The 23,036-nt window shown below is 40.7% G+C and overlaps 1 long non-coding RNA gene across 1 annotated transcript; it reads right to left on the minus strand.

Annotated features, from left to right (window-relative positions):
- Positions 1-1,077: 1,077 nt before the first annotated feature.
- On the minus strand, positions 1,078-22,889 carry LOC116876929. The gene is made up of 3 exons (XR_004384490.1): positions 22,805-22,889; positions 11,653-11,788; positions 1,078-1,366 (listed from the first exon to the last, which is right to left on the minus strand). It is a non-coding gene; the product is annotated as an uncharacterized LOC116876929 (long non-coding RNA).
- Positions 22,890-23,036: the final 147 nt, after the last annotated feature.

Consider the following 23,036-nt stretch of genomic DNA (forward strand, 5'->3'; position numbering starts at 1 on the left):
AAAGCCTTTCTTCTGAAACCTTATTTTGAAGCCCAGTATAGAAAACAAATACAGAGCTATTCTTAGCCCTGTTTTCTGGTTTCCATGGTGTCCCCTAAGGAACTTTTATAGAACCCCTCAGGCCAGCTCAGGGCATGGTTTGAAACTTCCTGGTCTTCTATCTGCTTCCTCGCTCAATGTCCAATCAAATATAGTATTTACAGTTGATGAAGGGTGCTGTTCCCTTTATCCTAATAATGGTACCAGAGATCTACTCTGGAGAGTGTAGCTGCTGGTTGTTACATTCAGGGGTGGGGGTGACTGTAGGCCTGGTCTGATTCAGGTTTCCAATTATGGAGTCAGGAATATGTCTCTCTCTGTTTTTGGATACTGTGTTCTCTGTGAAGATGCCAGTTCTTTCTACTCAGGACAGAGATGGCCACCAACAGTTTCAGACCTCTATCATCCCTGGTATCTATGGTCTCAGGAAGAAACAACTCTTGGTTAATAGCACAAGACCTCTTGAAGGATCCATCACCATCAGTCATGTGCTCATCCTGACAGTGCAGTTACTATGGGTGGAGTCATTCAGAATTATGATCGGCCAGGCCTGGCTGATGCACCCACCTCTAGAGTCAGGAGGGAGGCCAGTGCCACCAGCACACATGGATCAAGAAGAATGGGAGTGAAAGGTGATGCCCCAAAGTGATACTGAGCACAGAAGAACATAGGCCCCGTCCAGTGATCAAAGACATGATCATGATGGTAAGCAAGCCCAGGATGGGGGAGATTGCATTGATCGAGTTGACCGAAGTACTGATATAAGAAAAAGGTAGAAGTAGAATTCGGGCACAAACAAGCTAAGAGAAAAGGCGAGAGACGTGTCCCGTTAATGTGGACCTGCTTTTCCACAGGGGAAGAAAGATGTCTTCAGTCCCTGAAGGAAAGGCAAGTCGACTGTGAAGCCATCCAGAAGACTTATTTGTCATCAGGCTAAGATGAAAAGTGGTCAACAAGTGTCTGCATGAGGAGGTTGTGTGGGAACTCAGATTATAAAGTCACTGGGGAAGACTTCAAGAGACATTTTTGCAGTGATTCAGTTGCCAAGGGTGAGAGGGCGGAAAAGAGCAAGACTCAAGCCTCAGGAGTAGAGAGATTTCTTATTTATTTTGGACACAGTATCCAGAGAGAAAGATTTTGAGTGTTGACTGGACACAAATAGCACTGAGTCAACCAAAGAGAAAGACGCATCTATGGTAGTGTGGCCCAGCAGTTAGATGTTCCAGTTCTGGAATCAAGTAGATCTGGGTTTAAATATTGACTCCTCCCGCATGGGTGGTATGACCTAGACACATCACGTATTCTCTCTGGACCAAGGCTTCCTCATCTGGAAAGTAAGGATGTTAATCGCTTCTAGTTCATGAGCTTTTGTGATCTAGGATTAACAGAGATAACATTTGCAGAGAACTTTGTACAGTGACCAGCATATAAGTGTACATAAGTGGTGGCGTTCACAGGGTATAGAAACAAAATGGCTGCCGGACACAAAGCAGATATTGTATAAATGGAACAAAACATGTAGCCTAAATCAACTGAGTGAAAAATTGAATTGCCTCTGAGGAAAATAGCTGGAAAGAGAAGGGAGAGCAGACCACTGCAAAGAATTATCCAGGATACCTGATTTTTTTTTACTTGAAATAGATAAGTTATTGCAGTATATTTTTTTCATGCATGCATTCCAGAACTTTTCGTTAAGAGCCATTAAGTGTTAGGCACCATGTGCAAGCTGCCAGGGATATAAAGGAGAGGTTAAAACTCCCAGCCTTAAAGAGCTCACAGTCTAGAAGAGGAGAGAGAGAAGAACATAAATGGTATCAGAACAGCACGGTGAGAACGATGTAGGTTTGCTCAGAGTGTGTGAGGGCAGCAGGGCAATGAGCAGCCGATTCCACAGGACCTTCTCTGGCTACAGAGGGCATTCAACTATGATCTGTTTTATACATTCATGCTGGAGGTGGAGCTCAGTAATATATAGCCTTAGAAGGTCATATCTACAAACAAAATTGGCAAATGTTAACAATTGTTGAAGCTGGATGATAGGAATTCTTTTCCACTGTTCTCCCTACTTTTGAAAATATGCATTATAGAACTTTTTTCTTTTTTTCCTGAAGTATAACTGATACACAACATTACATAATTTCCGGTGTTCAACAGAATACTTCAACAAGTCTCCATGTTATGTTGTGCTGTGCTCATCACAAGTATAGCTACCTTGTGTTGCCATACAACCCTGTTACCATACCACTGACTCTATTCCCTGTGCTGTACCTTTCAACCTTGCAACTTATTCCAAAATTGGAAGCCGGTACCTCCCACTCCCTTCACCCATTTTGCCTATCCCCCCATCTCCCTAGAGCTTTTTGAAATGGCACATGAGACCTAATTTCTCAGAGCCAGAAAAGAACAGTTAGGCGAAGGAGACCTTGGCAGCAGCCATAACCAGGAACTTACAAACTGAGAAAAGAGGAAAATTGTGCTTCACCTGATGTGGATGGAGGAGTAAATGGAACAAAGCAAGGGGCAGGAACCTGGGAAAGACAGTGATAGCAAGGGGAAAGGAATAGAGATGGAAAGACAAATTGGAACAAAAAGGGAAAACGTATAAAAACCAGGAACTCTGAATACCAACTTACCAAAATAAATAAATAAATACAAGGAAAGAAGGAAAGGAAGGAAAGAAGAAAATATGCTGAAAACAGGTTGGGGTGAAAGAATTATAGAGAAACTGAATGACAAAGGTTAATGCACAAGTAAAAATATTATCAGAGATAGAAAGGGATTAGGATTCTGTTCCAAAAGAGGAATCGTGAAAACAGAAGACAGAAGGACGCCCCATGAGGAAACCAAGCACAGTGGGAAAGCCAGAGTTCCAAATGAGCTATCCAGCAGAATGTTGACATAAGGTGCTGCAGTTTAAAGAAAATTTTCAGAGTGAGGTTAGGGGACTTTGGGGAAGATCCACATATATAAGTTCATTCTTGACAAGTTCATAAATTCATTTATTTCTTCATTCATTCATTTCAACAAATAGTTATTAATCTTGTTTTCTGGCAATAAACTGACCTGTCAATCACATTGCCTAGAGCCTAACAATGGAGACGAACAATGAAACAAGCAATTCTACATTATAATGAAATGTGACCAATGCCAACAAAGGTCAGGCACTCATGGGGTGCCTTCATTCCCATGCAGGGTGTTTCCCTAATTCCGGGGTTGGCCCTTGGGATGTTGTAGGTACAGAACCATGATCTGCTTCCACACCTACATCCACCTCTTGGGGATGGACATACCCTAACCAAGCTCATAAAGGCATAACCACCAGAAGGCCAATTTACTGACTTAGAGTAAGAAAGATGAAGATGAACGATTTGGGTATTTGCATTCTCTGATGAGCACATTCTTTCATGATAGACATATCAAAGTGAGAGTCAGATTACCAGTCCAAGATTACTCAGAGAGAATGGATTACAGCAAAGGAAGGGTGAGCTGGATGACCTTAATGCCCAGTGTCACTTCTAAGTCATTTTCTGCCTCACAGAAGATATTGGTGTTCATGGGTCAGGATACCATCCCTCCGGTCACTGCTAGAGGAGTTGTCATATTCTATCTTTTTCAATTTCCTTTTTATAGACTCCCCTACTTTTGTGTACACACACATTCATTCTCCAGACATGGTACAATATAATTTACTGAATGTAATCTTTCTTAGATATAATCACAATCCAGTCTTGTCCCCACTAATGTGATACACAGATTACTCAAATTCTATCTGGGCACTCAAAATCTGTTGGGTTATCTCTACATAAGTCTGATTTTACCAATAATGTTTTAATTATTCCTAACTTCTTATTCAAAGTGTAATTTAATCTCATTTTGTGCTGCCTATTTTCCATTCGTTAGATCTATCCTCTAGCCAGCTAAAGTTGGGTTTGTCCAATAAATGGGCCATCAGAGATCAGAGGGAAGGAGGGAAGTGAAGTAGGGGTATTTGATTCCTCAGTTCTCTTCTTATGGGGTCACTGCAAATAGCCTACTTCTCCAGACCAATGATCACAGCTTTTGTTGCAAGAGTCCTCTCTGTTTCTGAGTTTTGGTAATAGCTCTCATCCTTTTCCCCTTTTGGCCTTGGGGTTGTAACAATTCCCCAGTGTTGCTAGCCCCAACATAACTCACTGTACCTGGTTGTTTTCCCTAAATCCTGCCCACACCATTGTAACAATTTCTTTATTAAACTTCCCTAATTTTCTCTTTTGGACATGCCATCTTTTTCCTCTTGGGACCCTAATATGGGTTGGTGTTGACTCTAAACCCATATGTTACCAATGGGAGGTAAAGGCTGGAGCAAATATATGTAGTCAACTAATTATATAGTGATAGAGACCCAAAGAACTAGGGATTTAATCTTTGGGGCTCTGAAAGAAGAAATGTTATGTATTACTTTCTTGAAAAATAAATGAATGAAATTAAATAGAATGCTGAGTTAAAAAACAAACTTAAAGAGTGTCAGGTTTCTAGATAATGCATAAAACCGAGGCAAGTAAGTTTCAGTGGCTCACCCACAATTACAAAGTCCCTTAACTACAGAATTGAGAGTAAATTTGGCTTTCTGGTTCCTATTCCTCTGCTACTCCTTTTCCCCTGGGCATACTATTTTGATTCCCTGAAGAAGAAAGCAACAAGGGTGTCCTACAAACAAGAAATCTAAAAAAGAAAGGAAGAAGGTGGTAGGTGTGGTGATTTTAAAATATGCCCACAGGGGCACCTGGTGCCTCAGTCTTTGAGCGTCTGCCTTTGGCTCGGGTCATTATCCCAGTGTTCTGGGATCAAGCCCCCATTGGGATCCTTGCTCAGCAGGAGGCCTGCTTCTCCCTCTCCCATTCCCCCTGCTTGTGTTCCTTTTCTGGCTGTCTCTCTGTCAAAGAAATAAATAAAATCTTTTAAAAAAATAAAATATGCCCATAATTTCTTTGATAATTCTCCATTCAAGAGGTGGATCTAGATTCCTGTTCTCTTGAGTGTAGACTGGATTTACTGACTTGCTTCTAACTAACATAATATGGTAGAAGAGATGGTGTATTATTTCCAAGACTAGGTCATAAAAAAATATGACTTCCTCCTTGCTTTCTCCCTTGGACACTTGCTCTGGGGTTCAGCCGCTGCCATGTTGTGTGGCAACTCAAGCAACCTTATGGAGAGGAAGCAAGACCAACCGTCAATAGCCCTTCAAGTACACCATCTCGGAAGCAGATTCTCTAACCCCAGTCTAGCCTTCAGATAATTACAGCCCTTAAACTTCAGTCCAGACCCAGAACCACCCCTCTAAGCTTTTACTGAATTCCTAACCTAGAGAAACTATGAAATAATAAATGTTTGGTGTTTTAAGCTGCTAAGTTTGAAGGCAATTTGTTATATAGCAATAGTTGACTAATAAAGACAGGAAGATGAAGGAAGGCAGAAAAGAGAAAAAAGATAGAGTAGTCAGAAAAAAATTCTGCTTGTAAAGTATTCTTGCATAGCACAGCCAAAAATTGTTCAGAGAACCACTACATAAAACACAGAAGGCTGATGATTTGGAGAGTTGCCGAATCAACATATTTGGAGCATGGAATGTCATGGTTTCTGTATGAATCCCAAAAAAAAGTTTCATAATTTAAAAACTTGCAAAGTGTGACTTTGGTCAGATCATGGTCTGTATGAGCCCAATGTTCTATTTACGATGGCGGAACAAGATGTGGGAAAACATGAGTATTTTTTATGGCATTGATCTCTAAAATCACAATAATGTATTCAACTAATGTCAATATATGTATGTATACAGAAAGACCTTTCTTTCCTTTTTTTTTTTTTAAGACTTTATTTATTTGCCAGAGAGAGAGTACAAGTACAAGCAGGGGGAGTAGCAGCAGAGGGACAGGGAGAACCAGGCTCCTCATTGATCAAGAATCCCAATGTGGGACTCAATTCCAGGACCCTGGGATCATGACCTGAGCCAAAGGCAGACACTTAACCAACTGACCCACCCAGCTGTCCCAAGACCCTTTTTAAAATATTATTTTCTATCCTTTTTTTTTTTTTTTTCTCTAACACTGCCTCCAAACTCTGAGGGTTGATCCCTCCATCTAAAATTCCTGTGACAGTCTTTGCTGGAAGATCTGGAAACCTAGAGGCTAGAGGAAACTCTGCTAATTCAATGTTAATATTTGGGGGAGGGAATGGCTAGCTGAAACTATTAAGGCCCCAATAAAACAACCAAAGTTACAGTCATTACCCATCTCAACAATAGATTCAATCTCCTTGAAGATCAGTTGTTTATCTTATCAATTCTATGGTTTGGGTCTTCACAAAAAGCACAAGCGTTTTTCGTTTGTTTTTTAACTTTGTTTTTTAGTAATCTATACACCGGGTGTGGGGCTCAAACTCAGGACTCTGAGATCAAGAGTCACATGCTCTTCCGAATGAGCTGGCCAGGCACCCCTCTATGAAGCTCTTCTTGCTACATATATATGCCTCCCTCTGACCTCTCTTTCTGTGGCTTTCTGTTACATCTAATACAGGACGAGTGGTCCTCTAAACTTTCTGCTGCAAGGCCCCTAATTGCTGCATCTGATGTTTCGTGGATGCCACTCATCCTCGATGTGGATTATTTCTTTTACAAATTTACAAGGAATCCTTGATTCCTTTTTCATTCAGCTTTCATCTTCTCAGACTCAACAATGGACAGACATTAAAGGAAGAAAGCAAAAATAAAGACGTAGGAATATCATAAAAAGTAAAGCTGAATGCTTGTGATGAGCATAGCATAAGGCTGAGTTGTGCCATCACTATGTTGTACACCTGTAACTAATGTAGCAATGTGTGTCAACGATGCTTCAATAAAACAAGAAAGGGCAAGTTGAATTTTTCTGAACGGTGTAGTGTAAAAGCTAATGATTTGCTCCTTAACATGCAAGGATGTGTGGTAAGAGAGTAGCTGTGCTTCAGGCTTGGAATCAGAAGAGCAGGTGAGTAAAATGCCGAGGCTACCATAGACGAGATTGGGGAGCAATGTCAGATGCTGGTATAGAATGGCAAGGAGAAGGCAGGCAGACTGGGGCGGGGGGATCTGTGTGTGACACCAAGGAGGCAGTCAGCCTAGTGGGAATCCATCAAGGAGAAGAAGAAATTCCTGAAAGTAAGGAAGACATGAGCAAGCAAGTTTAAGAAAGTTGAAGGAGGGTGTGGACTCCGACAAGTTTCATTGAGGAACATTCTAACCTAAGTAAGTCAGATAAAGGAGAAAACAGTCCAAGGTTTGATAGACAGCTGCATAGTTATGTAGCTAAGTGAGAAAATAAATAAGCACATAAATATGTATCAATAAAAAGAAAAGAGGAAAAGAGGGTAATAGAGTTCATCGCATGCTGTCTGTTTTCCCCAGAGAAAGGAGAAGTCTGTAATACCTTGTGAGTGACAGCGAGACCCCTAGAGGATGACCATCCACGTGGCCCAGCTCTGAAAAGAGAACCTCTCCTGATTATGCAAGTCTTTGGGGCCAAAACAGGACTCTGCCTAATGCTCTGGGGTTGCACAGTTTATTTTCCTAATGGGAGACTGGATTTTAAGTGGCAGAGGCAAATGTCTGAAAGCTGGAAAGCATAATAAAGTTCAGGAGGGAAAAGAGAATTCCTGGAACAGATTGGCTTACCACTGCATTTGCAAATAATTCCCCTACCGTTAAAATCAGCCTTTGGCAGATATATTTGGTTTGATTCCGGAGAAAAGGGAAATAATAAATTCCACGATACCCGTGCTTTGGACTCTCTCATTTAAGGAAGCTAGCAAAAGAATAGTGGTAATTGGAGGTACTCAACATCTTTGGATGCAGATTAAAAATTTTTTTCATAATCTCATTGCAAAGGCTAGGAGTGGCAAGTGACCAGAATAATAGCTCTGGCCTAAAATTATGCTACATAAAGAAGATGACAGAGTTGACCTTCCAGTATGTTCAGAGGGACCCAAAAGGGTCTGAACAGTGCCTTTGTCCCCAGAGACAGTCGTCAATACAATGAAGCATAAATCTTTTAAAAATAGAGCCAGCATATGGGTTGCCTTCTAACTGTGTGAAATATATAAAAATGCTAGGGAAATGTGATTAGAATTCCAATACATTATGGATAAAGCTTGAAATAAGGCAAGAATATTCATGCACCCCTCTGCGATATGCATAACAATAGAAACTGAAAATACACTGCATGGGAAAATGCTAATGAAACATTAATAAGCAAAAATTTCTGTGCATAATCAGGGAAAGTAGAGGGTTATTAAAGATTGGAAATCCACTGTTTAGGGGAAAGTGAAGCTATGTAAATAAAGAGGACAGAATTAGAAACGGTAGAAGCAATCTGTTTTGTGTATCAAAGAATCAAGAAAAAATAATATATAAAGTATGATCCCAAATCTCTTTTAAAAAAATGCCAGCTGCTGGCTCTGGATATTGGGAATATGGGAATTTCTAATTTTTTCTTCACACTTTCTTGTTTCTCAAATAATCTCATGTCTTACTATTTAAAATATTATTTTTAAAAATTGTGATGCAGATTTAAGGCCATATATCATTATGAGGTTGACACGAACAGATGGATTCTGTTTTCATTTTGGTAACAAATATGCAGGTCTAGATTCAGTGTAAACAACTATAGAGAGATTGAGACAGAGAAGAGGAAAACAGATAAAAAGAATATGAAAAGAAGAAATATCTTCGTTAAAATTTTAAGTCAGTCTTTAAAAGCCAAAAGGATGGGGCGCCTGGGTGGCTCAGTGGGTTAAAGCCTCTGTCTTTGGCCCAGGTCATGATTTCAGGGTCCTGGGACTGAGCCCCCAGGTCATCTCAAGGTCCTGGGATTGAGCCCCCGCATTGGGCTCTCTACTCAGCAGGGAGCCTGCTTCCTCCTCTCTCTCTGCCTGCCTCTTTGCCTACTTGTGATCTCTTTCTCTCTCTCTCTGTCAAATAAATACATAAAATCTTTAAAAAAAAAAAAGGTGAAAGGATGCAAGACAATACTTGGAAGAGATATTAAATAAAAAGAATATTCATCAGAGTTGCTTTCCTATAGTTTACAATTTTAACATGTATGTGCGTTGTTAGCGTGTTAAGTGTTTCTTTTGAGACATCCATGGAATCATAGAACTCTAGACTTAAAGAGAACCTTAGAGATTATCTAGTATCAATTCCTTCATTTTATAGAAAAAAACGGAGACCCAAAAAGGCAAAGTGAGCCCAGCCTAGTTAGAGGGAGTTTGGGATCTGAACGTAGGAATTCAGCATTCGGAGCTCCCTTAACCCGCTTTGACTGTAGTTTTAGGCCGCCTGTGAGCACTGCAGTCTTCCTCTTACAACATCCAAAAAAGAGGAGGAACATTCATTAGGGTAGGCCATGACATGATAAAGGCATATTTTAAAGAGATATGCTCAACTTCACAAAACTGGAAAGGATTGGATAACTAACCAGGAACTAAAAGAAAGAGAAATTGCTTCCAGACTGAAATGGAGAGAGTGGGGCTTGGGGGGCCACAAGGGATGTCAATGAACTCAAACTTAGAAAGTATGAGTAAGAGAGACTAACCAACCCAGTAAGACGGGTCTTGAATCAAGGGAGGGAATGGATAAAACGGCGGTAGCCCTCTATAGAAAATTGACGGCTGATGAAAACAATGACTTTTGACGTGTTTGGGGTCTCTGTTGGTAGAAAGATGGCTAATCAGCAATAATTTTTTATGAATAGCCAAACAGCAAAGTGTTCTGAAAGTCATAAGTGGAAAACAGAAAGTTAATGGAATTCTTCTGTTCAGAGAAATATCACTTAAATGCAAAATAAGAAATAGAAAGAGGGTAGAACAATTAAGAGATGTGTGACAGAGGACACTGAACACAAGACCCAGAAATAAGTCGGATTTTCAAGGAATTATTTGACCTGAAATAGTGCATCCAAGCCTTAGGAAGAAAATTCTCTCTAAATGAGTGGAAATAAAAATGTACAACGACAACAAAAATGTATGACGAGATGGGGATATTTAAATTCAGGGTTCTGTTTTATTAACAATGAATAAACCTGAACCATAAAAATGAATAGAAGCTCATCAAGATAGAAACAATAACGAAAGGAGAAAAGATCGTCTCTCGATAAATATGATTGTGCGAGTTTCAAGTTTCCTCTCTTTTTATATCAGCCAGAAAAAGCGTTTTAAATTAAAAATATTTATGAAGTTTTGTGACTAAAGCATTGGCAGCTGAAAGTTAAAAAAAAAAAAAATAGACTGTCAAGTATTTTCTTCCTGACTGGCGCTAACCTGCCTGTCCCACTTCCCAGGAGAGCAAGAGGCTCCTGCAATTACATAGTCAAGCTGGCTGGGGAGGACCGCACAGGAGCCCGCTCACTGCGGGAGGACAGATTTTCGGGGAGGTAGTCCTAGGGAAGATGGCTACCTTTTGCCAACTGCTGTCTCTGGAGCTTTGGCTCTGAGCCAGGGATCTGCATCATGCTCTCCTTGCTCCGGCAGCCCAGCTAACATTCTCTGGCTCTATTCAGCAGTAAACCATGGCGTGTCTATACCCAATATACATACCCAGCAGTCAACAGAGGATGCTCACCTCCAAATTAATTAGGTTTCCTCATCTATACTCTCGTAGACCCTCGTATATTTCTGCATGATTGTATAATCTGTTTTCTATTTATTTGTTTAACATCAGTACCCCCCGCCACCGCCGTCCCCTCCTCTGCCCCACCCCCAACCGGAATGTAAAGACAGGACCGTTTTACTTCTCTCCTAACTGTCTCTTTGTGTAACTGTAACTCCTCGACCCGTGCCTGTGCACAGAAGAGTTGCCACAAATAATGGAGACCGTGGATGTATTCTTTCTGGGATGGCCACCACGGGTGACTAAGGAAACGTTCCTTAATCTACGTCAAACAGGTAACTTTCTGTATTTTTTAATCCTGGAAAATGGACGCATTACAAAGATCTTTCAAGGCTTCTTCTTATTCATTTTGCTTCATGCAACTCTCAGCATTAATATTTTTGATTCTTTGGGATGCGCTCCAAAAATAGGAAATCAGATCTAAACACATCAATTGGCTCAGGAAGCGGCATCCTGAACATGTTATTATTCTTATTGATGATGAACTCTCTTGCCAATAGCTTCCCATCCTCCCCGGATTATCGCATGCCAAAAAAGGCATGCTTCATAGAGCTTTTAGTTCTTTAAGTGGCAGCTTCTATTTAAATACATAGATAAGGCTTGTCAGGCTGAGCTGCTCTTGAAGCATGAACTACTACTGTAAAGTCACATTGCAATAGAAACAATACTTTTGGTAGCTTTCCATGTTCCTTTAATCCTTTCTCATTTTTCAGAAACCTTGGGAACTTAAAGGCCTGGTTTAAAAGAAATTTCAATGGAAAAAAAAATCAAATACTAAGCAATAGCTAGAAATGAAATTATAATCTTACCATCAGACGTGCCAGCATGCACGAGTAGCAAATGTATTCGGTATTCTAACGACTGCGTGATCTACTTCGATCTAGTCTCTCAGATATCATGGGGAATACTATATGCTCAAATCTTCGTTCAATACTTACATTTTGTGGAGTTTATATGATTTGTAGCTTGTGTCCAACCCTTTAAGACAACCGGCTTATGCTATTAGATCCGTGGTGAACAACACATTTCCTTAGAAAACAAAATCTTTCATAGTCTTAAAGTACCAGACAGTGCCTGGAAGAAATGATTTAACAAGATTTAACCTTAGGTGCCCTCACTGAGTTACTATGATTCATTTCAGATGTTATCCTAATTTTCCCAACAGCAGGGTAATGTCTTAAAGGATGAGGTCGCTAAGCTGCTCTACAAATAAGTCTTTCCGATGGATACAGTTTATATATATCTTGCTGATTCTGTTTCTGCTACTAAATAGTTGGGAAACCTTGGGAATGTCATTTTTTAATCTCCATCTGGCCTCGTTTTTCTCATTTACAGAAGGAAGGAGTTGAATGAGATCAATGGTTTCAAGTATTTGGCAACAAAATCCTTTCTTCAAATAAAATATTTTGTCAAAGCCTGAGGTATGGTATAGAATATGGCTCCAATTAACATATCTTGAAAATCACTAATCTAAATGCTATCTTAGTCAATTTGACTATGATATATTATATTTCCCATTAATAGATTCATGGTTCATATCAACAAGTAGTCACTGAATGTTCTCAGGTGTCAGGTTCAAGGGACTCTGCTATACTCTGTACAAGCCAGGCCATTACCCATTTTTGCCAGCAGATGATTTTCCAGAGGGAGACCCCAAAATCCCACAAATAAAAAATAAAGTATGAAATGATACACAAAATAGGGATTGATTACTTCTGGCCAGGGCATCAAAGAAGTGTTCATGAAGGTGGCAGCCTTTGACCAAGAGGCAGGATTTTTGACCTGGCGAATATGAGTGATTCCAAGTGGGGCAAATATAGTAAACAAAGTTTTGGAGGCAGAAAATTGAAAGACATGTTGAGAAAGGCAGTGTTTCAGTTGGTTGTGTTATTAATGGTATGATGGGGACTCTGAGTTACAACTGGGAAATTAGGTTAGAATCAGATTATCAGAGACCTTGAATCTCAAGGTAATGAGGTTTGCCTTTATTCTCTGGGAAACAAAAAGTCATTGGAGGTGGGGATTTTTCTTTTTTTTTTTTTTTTTTAAAGTAGGAAGTGACATAAACAGAAATGTAGCTAGAAAAAGATTTCTCAGAATAATATGTAATTAGAAGTGGGAAAAATTGGAGACAAGAAGGTGAATTGGAAGACAACAGTCCAGCAAGAAGTGATGGAGATCCAGCCTGGTGCAGTGCTAGGAACCGAAATGTCTCACCGTAAAATGTGTACGTTGAAGCCCCATCCCACAATGTGACTGCCTTTGGAGATAGGGTTTTGGGAAGGTTATCAAGGTTAAATGAGGTCATAAGGGTTGGCTTCTAATCCCATCAAATTAGTGTCCTACAAGAAAAAGGAGAGTGATCAGTCTTTCCAGGTGCATGGACTGAAGGAAGGCTACTTGAGACTCAGAGAGAAGGGGGCTATCTACAAGCCAGGATGAGAGTCCTCACCTCACCTGACCGTGCCAGCATCCTGATCTGACTTCCAGCCTTCAGAACTGTGAGAAAACAAAGTGCTGTCGTTCAAGTCACCCAGTCCATGGTAGTTTGTTATGGTGGCCATGAGCAGACTAAGACAGTGACATTAGGAATGGCAGGGAGAGGACAAGTGTCAGCAAGTCACCATGGAAATAGAATCAATAGGATTTGACGACAAGCCCACTTGGGAATGTGAGAGGCAAAGGTCAACAGTGGCTGTGAGTCTAAGTCAGTGACTAGAAGGTGTTATGATGCCATTTGCAGATTCAGAGAACAGAGGGGGAAGAACAATTCTGCGGGAGAAGAGCTTAATTTTTGTTTCTGAAAAATTTGGTGATCGAATTAGAGGTGTTGGCAACATAAACATGCAGTCTTTCAGCAGCCAGCAAACAGAACTATGGATTTGGCGGTTAAGAGAGAAGACGGAACTAAAAATATAATTGATTTTGGAGTTATCTGCAGAAGGATACCACCAAGGGCTGGTCACGGGTGAACAAAAATATTCATGCACAAAAAGATCTACATGAGCCTGAGACTATCGAGAATGATACCTATCTCTATGTTTGCTACCTAGGCCTGGGTTACATGTGATTTTTACAAATTCTAGAACTTGTGCTATAAAATAGCATTGGGGATGTAGAAGATCTACCTTTGAAATGGTAAATAAAATGTAGTGTAAACACCCCAAGTATCCCCCTCTGCTTTGATACGCGTGTAATTTGTTTCTGTTGGCAAGAGGACCAAACAGAATTTATGAGGCCGTACAGTTCAACAAACAAGATACCATGACCCTAAAGCAGGGTAAAGGGCCAACTGTTCTTCAGATAAAGTACACACTAGCTCTAAGAGGACTAAAAGCAAAAATGGAACATTCCATTCCATAGGGATGTGGATTAGCAAGAGAATTTGACACCTGGGAATACTGGTTCTTGAATTTCACAAGTGATGATGGAGTAACTAACTTGGAGAGAGACAATAAGGAACAAAAAAAGAAAATAAAGGGGTGTCTGGGTGGCTCAGTCAGTTAAGCTTCTGCCTTCGGCTCAGGTCATGATCCCAGCTCCTGGGATCGAGTCTTGCATCGGGCTCCCTGCTTAGGGGGAAGCCTGTTTCTCCCTCTTCCTCTCCTGCTCCCCCTGCTTCTGCACCCACTCTCTCTCTCTGTCAAATAAATAAATAAATAAATAAATACTTTAAAAAAGAAAAGAAAGTAGAACAAGATTACTATAATAAAACAAAAGAAAGTTTCACAAATATTCAACTAAGTGGGATAATAGACAGGATATTTAGCAAATAAATACCTTTAAGATCCTTCTTGTAAAAAGTGGTCACCTGTCTTAAGCACAACTGATTTTTTTTTAAGATTTTTTAAATTTATTCATTTGAGAGAGAGAGAGAGTGTGAGAAGGAGCATGAGAGGGAGGAATCAAGGAAGAAGCAGACTCCCCATGGAGCTGGGAGCCCGATGTGGGGTTTGATCCCAGGACTCCAGGATCATGACCTGAGCTGAAGGCAGAGGCTTTAACCCACTGAGCCACCCAGGTGCCCCAAGTACAACTGATTTCTAAAATTCATGGAACTTGAAGATGCAGGCTTAGCATTTCCCACTAGACAGGCCACTAAACAGGAACTAGAAAATCTTAGCCGTGTGGTCTCCCGAGCCCAGAAATAGAGTTCCATGAAACATGGGGATTCCTTTAACTTAATACCCGCTGTAGAGATCCCTAGTCTTTAACAAATATGTGTATATCATTCCCATTTCCCAGAAGCAATGGCTTTCAATTATCTAAGTTATTTCTTTTGCTAGTTAGTGACCTATTTCTAAATTATATATATATGTTACTATTTCTGGACTCTCCAACTTAAACATTTCTGTTGACTTCCTGCTATGGAACATCAGGATTTAGTGCTCTTATTCTACCCTCCTGCAACAGAGACACACAGACACACAGACAGACACAGACACACATTGTTCTCTTTCTCTTTTCTGCGCAACTTGGTCAGACCATACCTTATGGTCGTATCAGTTCTCATTGTTCTCATTGTTATGACTCCATAAATCCTGCTCAGGGCTGAGCCTTCTAGGCTTCTTTGATTTTATTTCCTTGCCTATTCTACCTCCTGTTTTCCCTGGAGTGGTTTGTGCTGCTGTTTTCTTTAATTGTCTGATTTTCTCTGAAACTATCCTTTATTCATTTTCCAAGCTCTCTGCCAAAGGTGTTGTATTTCTCACTATAATCAAACACATTAGATAATTGACCAGTGCCTTTCTTTTGCCTTGGCAATCTCTCTCTGCATGTCTTTGATTTCCTGCTTCATTTGGACCTGATTGATCTCCAGATCTGCAAACAGCTGCTGGCCCAGGTCCTTGTTCACATTGATCCTAAGAACTACCTTAGTCTTTCTTCTGCACGCATTGCCCTCCCCCACAGCTTTCTTTCTTTCTTTTCCCCCTCCTTCGTTCTTTTTACTCAATAATACTGAGTGCCCACTATGTTCCAGGCATCGTTCTCAGTGCTGTGGATAGAGCAGAACTAGTAATAAAGATTTCAGGTTTGGGCATGCTGAGCCGGAGGTACCTTTTAAACAACTTGAGGCAGTTGGACGTGGAATTATGGAGTTCAGGGCGGAGGTTAGGGCTGGAAGCATTCATTTGAGAATCATGCACATATAAATGGTATTTAAAGCCAGTGCACTTGATGAGGGCACCCAGGGAGTGAGCGTGAAAGAAGGAGCTATCTGGAATGCATCAACATTTAGAGGCAGAAGGGAGGATAGGGAATATCCAGTAAAAGAGAATGAGATGTGGTCAGGGAGGTAGAAAAACCAAGAAAAAGTGGTGAAGTGAAGAAAGCATTTCACATGGCTGCTTACTTCCTCAAGCCAGCAAGGAAACTCCCTGCCTATCAGGGAGGCCCCAGTCCCTCCTAACGGGGTTTTCAGCTGATTACACCAAGCCTTGGATAAATTCCTTGATTGACTCAAAACCAACTGCTTTGGGACCTTAATTCATCTGCAAAATTCCCTCACTCTTGCCAGATGTTATTGCCTAGAAGGAAGCAAGAAGGGCCACTCACACTCAGGGAAGAGGATTCTACAGGGCTTGAATAACAGGGGGCAAGAATCAGGGGTCCCCTAGAGTCTGTTTGCCACTGAGAGGTTCAGTGGAAAGGGAAACAATGATGACTGACAAGAGAGGTGGCCATTGCAGAAGCAATTTCCTTGCGTTGGTCAGAGGGAACAGGATAGAGCACAGTTAGAGCTCAGCCCTCTGAGTTATCAGGCAGAAGGTAGAATATGTGAGTCCAGGTGCAAATAGGCTGGTTGACGTGGTGGTGGGGGCTGATGTTAGTTCCCGTCCCTTGCTGGATCCTCTATATTCCTATTCTTCAGGCGGTCTCCTTGTTTTCATAAAACTTATTCCAATTCTTTCTTTTCTTTTCTTTTCTTTTTAAGATTTTATTTGTCAGAGAGAGAGCATGCACAAGCAGGGAGAGTGGCAGGCAGAGGGAGAAGCAGGCTGAGCATGGGCCTGATGTGGGGCTCCATCCCAGGACCCTAGAATCATGACCTGAGCCGAAGGCAGACACCCAACTGACTGAGCCACCCGGGTGTCCCTTATTCCAATTCTTGAGAAAGGATAATGGGAGTCTATATTTTCTAAAACTTGACATATCTGCAAATATCCTTATTCTACCTTGAATTTGCTGGATACAGAATTCTGGGTTGGAAATAACTTTCCCTTAGCATTTTCAAGATATTGTTCCATTGTCTTCTAGCTTCCAGTGCCGCTGCTAAAAAGTCTGATGATAATCTGAGCTTTTATACTCTTCTGTGTTCTGAAATACTGAAATTTCAGTATTATAAGCCTGCTGAGGGTGTTTTTCTTTATTGTCCTATGGGCATGTGCATGGGACCCTCCAGTCTAGAAACTCACATCCTTCAATTCTGGGGGAAATTCCTGTATGATTTCTTTAACAATTTTCTCCATTTATCCTTGTCTTGTTTTCTTCCTTGAACTCCTATCATTAGATATCATGCTTTCTGAGTCAATTCTGATTTTCTTATTTTCTCTTTCATTTTCCAGAATTTTCTCTTTTATTTTCTGCTAAGTGTCCTCACCTTTATCTTGATCCATTTTATGGATTATATTTTTACTTTCAAAGTTTTAATCTCTAGGAGTTCTTATTCCTTTCATTTATAGAATATTGGCTATAGAGCCAGACTGCCTGGGGTCCCATCCCAATACCATTTACAAACTATGTGATCTTGGACAAATTACTTCATCTCTGTGTCTCCATTTATTCATGTGCATTGTAGTAGTACACACATCATAGGGTTGTCGTGAACAATGAGTTAATAGATACAAAGTGCTTAGTATCTATTCATGTTTACATGAATAAATGTTAACATAAATAAATGTTAACAATTACTGTTGTTGTTGTTCTTGTATATCTGAGGATAGTAACGTGCTTTCAGAATTTTTCTTCTCTTCGCTACAGTCTTTACTGTAGTAAAGGATAGTAACATGCTTTCAGAATTTTTCTTCTCTTCACTACAGTCTTTACTTCTCTTAGTTTATCTTTTCAGTTTATTTCTTTTGGTCCCAGTCTGTCATACTAAAAGTTTTTCTTGGAAATCTGATGATTCCTGCTGAATTCATGTTTATGAGGTATGCGGGGGTGATAGAGGGTATTGACTGGTGAACTTCAAAATAGGGTGAAAAGACAGAGAACTGGGCTCTCGAATGTCAGCATCTGTATGTCTTGACTCCTGAGCTGGTCAGTTCCCTCAAGAGGAATCCTCCAATTTCCTGCCTGGAAGGGTGTACTTTAGGGAGTCCACGGGGGGAAAGAGGCCACTGATCAGTAGTTCACCAAATTAGAATCAATCCCTCCTCCTCAGTGCCACATCTGATCCCCCACAATCAGCTGTGCAAATCTCAAGTGAGCCCCTCCACCTCCTGCTGGGAATGAAGGAGCACAGTTGCTTGCCTATGTAGGGCAGAGGAGGGCCGGAGGGTGGACAGTGTTACCAGCTCCTTCTACAAACATTTCATTAATCCTTGCTCCTTATTGCTTTTCAGAGGCACCTGGTGTCTCCAGATTCCGTGCTTTTGTGCTCTGTGATACAAATGTGATCTCGCTACTCACTGGCTTCCTCTCACTGAGCCCTCACCCAAGCTTAGGTTCCAGTGTTCTCCACACTTTGCTAAGTTAGTTCCAAAATTTTAGTAGACAACTCTCATCTGCTCTTGTCTCTTTTCCTGTTCCTTTTCCCTTTTTTACATCTTATTTATTTATTTGAGAGAGGGAATGAGCACGAGCAGGGAGAGAGGCAGAAGGGAGAGATACAAAGATATCCCACTCAATGGGGAGCCGACACTGGGCTGTGTCCCAGAACCCCAAGATCAGAACCGAAGTCAGACGCTTAACCAACTGAGCCACCCAGGCGCCCCTTCCTGTTCCTTTTCTAAAAATTAAACAAACAAATTTTTAGTTGTGGTAAATTACATATAACAAAGTTTATCATCTTAACCATTTTTCAGTCTATAGTTCAAGTTCAGTAGTGTGAAGTACACTCATATTCTTGCACAACCAACCTCATAAGTTTTTCATCTTGCAAAACTGAAACTCTTTGCCCATTAAACAGCTCCCCATTTCCCCCTCCCTTCAGCTCCCGACAGCCACCATTCTACTTCCTGTTTCTATGACTCTGACTACTCGAAGGGCCTCATTTGAGTGGAGCCATACAGTGTTTGTCTGTTTTGACTGGCTTATTTAACTTATCATAATGTCCTCAAGGTTCAGCCACATTGCAGTGTACGCCAGAATTCCCTTCCTTTTTAAGGTTAAGTAACTTAAATTTTTTATTATCATTTAAAATTTTTATTATAGTTCTCTTGTTCTTTTGTCCCTATGAGTTTATAATTTTGTTTTATCTTCCCCATTCCTTTAGTCATGGTTTCAGTGCAGCTTTAGGAAGCAGAGATAAACTTGTGCGCCCGACCTCGTCCTTAAGAGGAAACCCATATTCTATTTATGAATTGTAGCATTTAAGGATATATTCTCTGTTGCTTCTGAGAATCTCTTTAGCTGTACAAGACTTCTTAAAGGAGAACAGAATAATGAAGTTGCATTTAGGTTGCATTTAGCCAGAGAAAAACTCATGCTTTGATGTTAAGCAGAAAAGTTACTTCAAGCAGTTGTCTTCTCAGTATGAGTATAAGCTCCCTGCTGGGGGAATCGAGTGTAGTGGGTCCCCAAGTGTGGTCCCCAGACCTGCAGCAGAAGCATCCCCTAGGAGTTTGACAGAAAGGCAAATCCTCAGGCCCCACTTCTGACCTACTGAATCTGAAAAGTTGGGGGTACACACCTGCATCTAGACATGAATCATTTTATTTAGTCTTAGCCCAAACATTTCCAAGATGTCTGGGCTATGAGGTGGCCATCTTTCATAAGTTGTGAAGGTACCTATGCCACTGACAGTGTCCATGTTTGGGACTTTTTGCTGAAGACATAAGTGTTGACATGTGTTTATTTATGCTACCCAGCCCCTTCTATATCCTGCACGCCACTGGCCACACGGACTGAATCAGGAGAGAAACTCTCATGCAAGGCCAGCCCATCCACTGGATGGTCAAGACCAAATTAACTGGATTCCCTCTCTTCCGGATATGAACTAGAGACACCGATAGCTGGTACTGAACTGGTAAAGGTATATAAAACTAAGAGAGACAGCTAGAGTGGGCTCTGTGTAGGCACAACCCCCCTTTCCTTTCCATTTGTCTTTTTGCCTCAAATGGGTATATATTTCTTTAGCCAAAGAGACGTGGTCAGAATACATAGTAACTATTGGCAGGAAATGCTGTCTGATTGATTGGTCACAGTTACAATTCTCCATCATAACCTATGGCTTGTCCATGCTGTCGTCCTGTGTTGGCGGCTGCATATAAACAAATTGATGTTTCTGTCCAATATCTATTTATGTTCCATGCATGAACACAAATTTGATAGCATTCTTATTTGATTCCAATGCTGAACTCTAAGAGTTCTTTTGCAATTGCTTCAGCTTCTCTGAGAAACTAGTGAAAATTGCTTGGTAAATCAACAACCAAAGAATCAATTTCAGTGATGTTTTTTGAGAATCCAAAGATAAATAGTCCCCATAGGCCACTGTCACTGCCCTCCAAGGTTTGGAAGGACATATTCCAAAAATGAAAGCAAAGGAAATCACACCATATTAACCCAAATAGATACGGGGTAGGGAATAAAAGCCAGAATAGGAGTTTAGAAGTGAACGTTGGTTCTGAGAACAATATTAACATAATAGGACTACCAGGATCAAGCTTTAATTTTTCAGGTCATGGTTACTGATTTACGAATTGAAGCAAATAAAACTTCTCATCAGAGAGCTGTTTGCAAAGATGTTTTAAATCCCACATGTCTTCTTTTAATATTATACTGTTGTAGAATATCCCAGGATGGGAGAGACCATGTAGGTCATCTAATCCCCTTACGCATTTCATGCCTGACTCACTTCTAAACCCCTAAAGAAATGACAGCCATATGCCCCTAGCATTGCCATTGATGACAGAGCCATGCACCTTGCCTCATATAGTAAATCTACAAAAACAAAATAACAACAACAACAATAAACTACTCTGAAACACAGAATATGCTACTTTGACATACGGTTTTGTAAATGTTTGGAAAAGTAGCTCTTTTTTTCCCTGTCATTCCTGGAGGAGAGTGTTAACCATTTGGCAAACACTGGTTATTACCCCCAGAACTGGTTCTCAATTTCCAAATGTTTGCTTGGCCCATGGCTGTTCAAAATAAAGGCTACATTCCCGAGCTTTCCTTTTGGCTATGTGTTTCAGTCCTATTGCTGTGTTACAAATTATCCCAAAACTCTGAGGCTTAAAACAACCTTTTTATTATGCTCACAGGTTCTGTGGGTCAGGATTTGGGGCATTGCATCACAGAGCAGGCTACTTCTTGTCATCCTGACATGATTTCTTTCAAAGCAGTCACGAACCCATCCAGATCCAAGAGGAGGGGAATAAAGGTTTCAACCCTTGAAGGGGGAGTGGCAAGGCCACACCCTAGAAGAACATAAGGGACAGGAGATATTTTTAGAGTCACCTTTGGAAAACGCAATCCAGCATCCATCACAAATGTGGCCATCTTGACTAAATTCTGGCCAAGAGAGTATACAAGGAATTGGTGCGTTTAACTTCCTGAAAGCATTCTGAGAGGTGTGTGTGTGTGTGTGTATGTGTTTGGATGGGAGATGTGGGGAAGGAGGAGAGGGTGGAATCCCTTTCTTTCCCACTTTTCTCCCAGCTTAAACATGAATGAGATGACTGAAAGTAGGGCAACAATTTTGGATCACAATCTGAGGATTACAGAGCCATGAGGTAGAAGGAGCCTACATACCTGAAGATCATGAAACCACCATACACCAGTCCTGCTTACCTTTACATTACAGAAAAATAAGCTTCTATCTTGCTTAAGCTACTGTAGTTGGCATTTTCTGCCACATGTGAGCAAAGCTAATCTTAATAAAAACATCATCATAAATGAAGGCAGGCAATGAAAATCCATTTTAATTACTGGATCTATAAAGATAATAATGCTTATATGGTTTATAGAACACTTACATGATAAAGAGTTGGACTAATATTGTCCTCTATGAGGATCATGATATTTAATAAAACCTTACTGCTTACAATGCCTGGCATTGTAGAAGTACTTTACTATATTTAAAAACAATATACTATTATGAGGTTGATTAAGAAACAGAAGTCAAGAAATACATTCACTAATGGAGCAGTTACAAGCTGGATTATAAGCAAAGGATTACTATGAAGATGAGTTTTTATAAATGTGATATCTCAATTTCTAGGCTTTGAATTTCCTGAGTCATGTATGTACTCTTTTTTTTCAAGATTGGAAAGATAAATCAGAATAATTGAGCTTGTTCTTTACAATTTTATTTATTTATTTTATGACCATTTATTTTATGGTCATTGTAGAAAATGAAGTACGTGTTTTAAAAAAACCATTTACTTGGTAAAAAGCAATCTCCTAATTCAAAATTGTAAATATTTGCAGAATAAGACTCATTTTAAAAACAAGGACGTCTACTTTAATGGCACACGTCTCTAGTTCTATTTCTCTTTATATTAAGTATCCTATTTTGGAGATACAATTCGATTAGCTCCAAGTGTAATGTAAAGTTTTAAAATAAATAATTAGAGCCTCATCAGGCAAAACGTTTTTTGCTTTAGGACCGTCCGTCTTGACTCTGACATTTTATTCAAATTGCTGCACTATCATGTTTGAAGGGCCTCATAATAAATGGTGCATTTGTGTTAATAAATAGTAGTAAGTGCATCGCATTAGTACCAGTAAAGCAAAACATCATAAACAGGATGTATGGAGAAAGGCTGGGTAAAATGCAGCGAAGGAGAAAGGTGTCACAAGGATAGGCTATTATTTTTTTTGTCCAAAACAAAACCGGTAGCACAGAGGACTTTAAACAAAAGACACTGCCAACACTTAACAATGCAACTAGATTCCCGGAGGAAAAGAAAATGCCGCTACCGAGGTGGAGGCTGAAGTTTCGAGGCCAATCGCGTGGCAGCAGCTCCGCGCGGCTCGCCTTGCTGACTGACTTGTGGAACTCCGCCGGCGGCCCGCCAGCCCCCAGGCGCGGACAGGTGCACTGCGAGGCGCGCCTGGGGGCGCCCTGGGGCAGTGCCGAGCAGGGCCCGTGCCCCGCGCGCGCGAAGCCGCGGCCCCCGTCAGCCAGCCGCCGCCCGCCGGCGTCTTCAGC

The sequence above is a fragment of the Lontra canadensis genome, unplaced genomic scaffold, assembly GCF_010015895.1.
Source record: "Lontra canadensis isolate GAN:19392208 unplaced genomic scaffold, GSC_riverotter_1.0 scaffold48, whole genome shotgun sequence".
Classification (NCBI taxonomy): domain Eukaryota; kingdom Metazoa; phylum Chordata; class Mammalia; order Carnivora; family Mustelidae; genus Lontra; species Lontra canadensis.